We start from the raw sequence: 6,000 nt of genomic DNA, 5'->3' as shown, positions 1-6,000 counted from the left end.
GAAAAGGTTGTGACACATTGGAAGCTTCCTTTATACTTCTCCCCCTGAAAATTTCATCATAGCTAACAGATGCCAGTGAAACATGTTATTTTTGACAGACCAACATGGTTTGCTGAAAATGCTATGGACAGTTCTACCCCCAGGCTAGTGAAAAAAAAAATAATCAAAAAAAGGCAATTATCATTATACTTTTCAATGTATTGTTTTCTGAAAGTGCTATAACTCTTCCATGGAGGTCTATTTGAATTATGGTGATGATTTTAGCTCTCTGAAATAATGAACAGTATAATGGAAACTAAGCTGTTCACAGTTTAACTGAAAGGGATTAGATGATTGTTTCCTAGGAAACAGGAAAAAAAGGGTCTGAGTGTCTCTTAAAATATAAAATATACACATACAAAGTGGGTTGTAGTCACGTGGTAAAAAGATGTACCATATATAGCATAATTACAATCAGAAATGCCAAAAAAAAAATGGCATGCAGATTTTCTGGAAAATCTCAAAATCCTTCTCATTCCAAAACAAGATGGCTGAAATTTCTTCAGAAAATTAAAATTCATGCTAGACTGAAATTAAAGTCTCAGGGAAGGAAAATATTGGCCTTCCAATATTTTGTCCAATATTGGGCATTTCAGCCAGGCTAGTGTAGCTATACCCACACTGAATTTATTTTTCAGTGAGCTGAAGTATAACAGAAAAGAAAATCATCCTTTCTTCCAAAGCCAGATGAAGGCTACCATGTGGTTTTGTGGCAGCAAGAGAAAAGTGCCAGAAAACATCAAAAGAGCAGAGAAGCAAAAGAGGGAAAAACGTTGAGGAACCAGGCTTGTGCTCCTGTGGTTGTTGGAAGAGGGATGAAAACAGACTTCTTGGTGGAGCATATCTGCATAAAAGGACTTCTCAATCTATTATAACTTCTCTCTCAGGGTCAGGAACAGCAACAACAGTTGTCAGGAAGAAACTCCAGGGCACTGGCTGAAGAAAAGTAACCTGTAGAGTCTTAGCTCTTTTACTGCCCACAGTAGTGGCCTATTGTGAATGTACTTCAAGCTAGACTTAGGCTTTCTCATTTCACTTCAAGTACCTTGTGAGATTCCACTCCAGATGGGTTTTGGCTTTTCTAACCCTATCCGTACACATTCAATGTCTCTATATTCTTCCTAAGTCACCTGGTCCAGCTTCTACCTCTTGTACATCTCCCTTTTTATGTCTGATTTTTGTCAGGAGCTCCATATTCATCTGTGCAGGCCTTGTGCCACCTTCACTTGATTTTCTGCTCATCAGAATGGACAGTTCTTGAGCTTCAAGGTGATCCTTGAAAATCACCCAGATCTCCTCTACCCTTCTTTGTCTCCAGTAGTCTTATTCCATGGGATTATTCTAAGCAGATCTATGAAGAGGTCAATGTCTGGCCTTATGGAAATAATGGTTATGATCCTGCTTTTTGCCTTGCTCCTCATGTCAGGATCCTAAACTCCACCATCGCACATACAATGCAACAAAGGCTGCCCCTGACATTCACATCCTCAGTCAGTTCTCCCGTGTTTGTGTCAGATCCAGCAAAGCTTCTCCCTCTTTTTTTCCTTGATCATCTGGGTCAAGAAGTTTTCATCTGTGCACTCAAGAAACCTCTTGGCCTGCCTGTGCTCTAGTCTGTTTTCCCTCCAACAGATATCAGGGTGATTGAGTGCCCTATGAAGACTAGGGTCTGCAAATGTGAGGCTTGTGTGATCAGGTGGTCTGTAGAAGACACCCTCACTAATCCTATGTGTCATTATCTACTTCTGTGGTCATTCATAGTTCAAGGATATCCACAACAGGTTGGCCATCCTGTTGGCAAAGACTTTTTTGCACCACTTAGGTGGGTCCTGTCTCTTTCCAGAAATTATTTCCCTGGGATGGGGGAGTTTCTTCACCCACTCCAGCCTGTCCTGTTCCCTGTCCCAGTCCTGTTAGTCCCCATGGGTAGCTCCCATCACTCCCAGCCCCCAGAGAACCGCTGGCCCTGCTGTATCCTGACTCCAGTCCAGGCATGAATCCAGTTCTGTCACACACTAGGAAATTAAAAGAGTTTGTAAATAAGCATTATAACTACATTTGAGTGTTTGTGAATGCTACTTGATTAATCTTGGATAATCGTTTTGTAAGTGAGAAAATGGAAGAAATTGATGAATAAAGGCTTGGTCTTCCTGTCACAGCAGTGCATTATCAGAGGGGCAGTGATAACCTCTCACTCCATGCTTTCAGCTACTGCAAATGTGAGATAACTGGACTTAGCTTACCCCCAAACTGAAATCAGTCCCACCACCTTATGTGTGAAGGGCTAAGAATGGACAAGGTATGGGTAGCTTCTGCGGCTCTCATTGTCTGCTATAACCTGATAAAGCACTGTTGCTTATGAAATTGTGCTCTAAGTACTATGAAAACCTAGGCAACATTTACTTAAACGTATTTCTCTTGAAACATGAAAATCAATGAATAGGAGGAATTAGAAATCTAATTTAAATCCCAGTATATCTCACCATTTACTTTGGTATTCTCATGAGAAATTCTTGGTCTCATTAATACCATGTTTAATAGGAGAAGCTCTTAATGTCTCAAATTACAAAAGGATTTTAATATCCTAGTGAAAACAATAAAAATAATAATTTAATCCTTTTTTTGTTTGTTTTTTTTTTTTTTGTTTGTTTGTTTTTGTTTTTTTTTTTGTGTGTGTGCTTTATAACATCCTCTCTGTTGAGATCACACTGAGCTGGTCTCAGTGGTGCTGTCATATTGAGTGCTGAATGAACACAGAACTAATAGCCATTTCTTATTAATATTGTTTCTAGCATCTTTTGGCCTTTACTCCTCTTCTTTGCTATCTGCCGCTTGCTTGCTGGAGTGGAGAGGATGAACTATGCTGAGGGCTATGAAGCTGAAGTACCATGGAAAGCAGAAGGTGCTATAAGCCCTTTCCCTGGAGAGTGTAACAACACAATTCTTGCATATTCAGGTGGGTCTGAGATCAGCAGGCTTCGCCATTATGATAGCTCAATACATTCATGGCATGCAGCTCCTGAGCAAATGCAGGCTTACACTGAGAAAGGCCCTGCTTCTTCCAGTATTTTATTTTATCTTATTTTATTTTATTTTATTTTTTTTTATTTTTTTTTTTTTATTTTTTCTACGACATGCTGTGCTTTTGCACCAGCATTGAATTGATGAGAGTTTGAGAATTTCTCCTCCCTAGGCTCATACTTTTCCTGCCTTTTTTTGACTTTGTCATAAGTCATCCTGGAGACGTTTTAGAGGTGGAGATCTAGCTTCTCTGTTAAGCCAGGTTACTTTTGAGATAGACGTTTATTTTTTGTTGTGAGTGTGAACATTCAAGTTCAAATAAGTTCAAATACTCTAACCTTTATTTAAGTATTTTAAACTTAAGCAGCCATTCCAGAAGTCATTTTCTTGCCCCCCCCCCCCATTCCCTCCCCATCTCTCTCTTTTTTTTTTTTTTTTTAATCAGCATTTGCAGAAGTAGTTTTTGATTTTGACTTTAGCAAGGATGTTTCTGGAAAATTTATTAACTGTTTCATGTCCAAATTATTTATTATACTAGCAATTAAGCTGTCAAAATTTTGGGGTGTTTTCTATGCTAATGAATAATTGCACAGTTCATATAGCATGTTTTATGGCATACATATCAAAATATGTTGTATATATATAAATATACATTTAAATATGCATATAAATTTATGCATATAAATTCCATAATACATGTATAAGCACATTTATGTATGCATGTGTATGTTCACGTGTATTTGCATAAAACTCAAGAGTTTATGAACAGACATACAGAAAAAGAATGACTAGCTTCTATTTGGAAATGTATAAAATTTTGATTTACTGAATTGCTTGCACCTTATTAATGTAAAATTATTTGTACCAATCTCTTACAAAAGTGGTGACAATGAAAGAAATTTTCTCATGACATAACATCAGAAGGTGTTGCAATATTCTTGGTTTTGACTGTATGCAGAGCACCTCATACTGTCTTCAATCTCATATAGGACTCAGTACCAGCAATACCACACAAATCACTCAAAGATAAATCAAGGCTCCAGTCTTTATTATGTTGTATATTAAAACTGTATTGGGTCATCTCCAACAATCACATGCAATATCAGTGATTCACTGATGGCTGTTTTATGTCTGTAGTCTCAGTTAGCTCATAAAAGTCTTCCTCCCAGGTGAAGTCGTGGCTTATGAAAGAAACCATCTGTGTAAGAATGTGAAGGTGCAAGAAGAAATGAATAATGACCGTTCTTGTTTTAAGATTAGTTGCATGGCAGAACCAGCATGAACCAGGCAGAAAGGTAAAAAGGACACCAGAAGGAGTATTCACGTTTGCTACATGTGAAATTTACTCTCTCTGACATGAGGCTGCCAGCTATAACTATCAACCTGGCCATGTCATTTCATGTAAACCAGTCCCGTGTCAGAAAGAGATTTCACACTCAGCAATATCTGGCCCTTGATTGATATACAGTTTTGTTGGCATAAAACTGGCTGCCCTCTTTTTTGGCAACTACACAGGTTCCGCAGGTGGATGGGTGTCTGCCCATGGACATGGTTCTTTCAGATGTCACTTTTATTCTCTTCACCTCAAGATACCATGAATTGGATTCAGTTATATGTAAATAAGTTTTCACATAGATGCCACATTAGTTTCTTCTACTCTTTGCAGATCTGATATGCCTATCTTTTTCACACATGAAACAAAGCATTTAGATAAAGAAAGCGCAGACTCACTTCTAAAGAATTCAAGTGAAAACTGTTCTACTTCTCGTGGCTCTGCTTTAAATCTAAAAGTCTGTGTACAATATTAAGCCAACCAACTTGGGACTGAGTTAAGCTAGACACAGTCCCTTAAGGAAAGATAAATTCCACGAAGAGATGTACATTTCCTATTGCTAATATAAATCTATGGTGTTCTTTTCATACATTTCTATGAATATATTAATATATTTTAATTACTAAATAATACTTGTGTTGATTTCTTAATTCTTGTTTTGCAATGAATTTCATGCTGCCTCTAGTGAGCTGTACACTCTTCTTTGCTGCATACAGAAATGGTATGGTGTGGAAGTGTACCCATTTTTGTGAAATTACAATGAGTATCAAAAGCCAGAGATCCAATAATTAAACTAAGATACTATGAACCCTACAAAGCCGCCATGTTAACCTGCCTCACCCAGTAATAGAAAATGTCAAGAAAAGCTGACCAGGCATTTTCTGTCATTTTTTTTGTTGAATCTTTCAGATGAAACATTAACAAATAGCTCATTAAAACTGGATACAGAATATTTTATTTTTTTTTGTCAAATCCAATACAAGCTTCATTCAAAATAAGATAGTCAAAGATCTGTAATGTAAACATCTGCAATAGGTCTACCAAAACAGGAGGGCAGCACTGAATATAAGCACAGTAAATTTGCATACAAGTATCAAAGTAAATCTCTGCAATTAATTAGCATGTACTTACTGAGTTATAAGGATGTTCAGAAATAAAAATAACACTGAAACATTGTTATAACAATAACAGTATTTCAGGCTAATTTTAGTTCTGTGAAAGAATGCTGATAATTAGATATTAATAGTGACAACTTTTAGAAGCATCAACTTGAAATTTGAATGACAACATCAAGTCTCAATATTTTTTACATAGAGAAATATGGCCTTGTTATTTGGCTCTATTGCATAGCATATACAATAAATAGAGATTGGTATGATTATTTTAATGGTCAAAGTGACTTTATTCTACAAAATGATTGTAAGCAAATATTTCCAGACAATAGGTACATTTTGTGTTCTTTCTTCATGGTTTTTTTTTTTTTTTTTTTTTTTTTTTGCCATTGCCAGACACTTTCTCAGTCAAACAAATCAGTATTCACCATTCTACCATCCACCTTTAAGAGTTATAAAGCTAATGAAAATGGTACTAACTGAAATGAAGTCTAT

The 6,000-nt window shown here is 36.7% G+C and overlaps 1 long non-coding RNA gene across 1 annotated transcript in view; it reads left to right on the top strand.

Annotated features, from left to right (window-relative positions):
* Positions 1–2,883: 2,883 nt before the first annotated feature.
* Positions 2,884–6,000, top strand: part of LOC311435560 — a 66,802-nt gene continuing 63,685 nt past the window's right edge. The window contains exon 1 of the long non-coding RNA XR_014692213.1: positions 2,884–2,995. This is a non-coding gene — a long non-coding RNA (uncharacterized lncRNA). The remainder of the gene's footprint in view (positions 2,996–6,000) is intronic.

The sequence above is a fragment of the Aythya ferina genome (genome assembly GCF_964211825.1).
Source record: "Aythya ferina genome assembly, chromosome: 4".
NCBI classification, from domain to species: Eukaryota; Metazoa; Chordata; class Aves; order Anseriformes; family Anatidae; genus Aythya; species Aythya ferina.
This window is presented reverse-complemented; position numbering and strand designations above follow the sequence as displayed.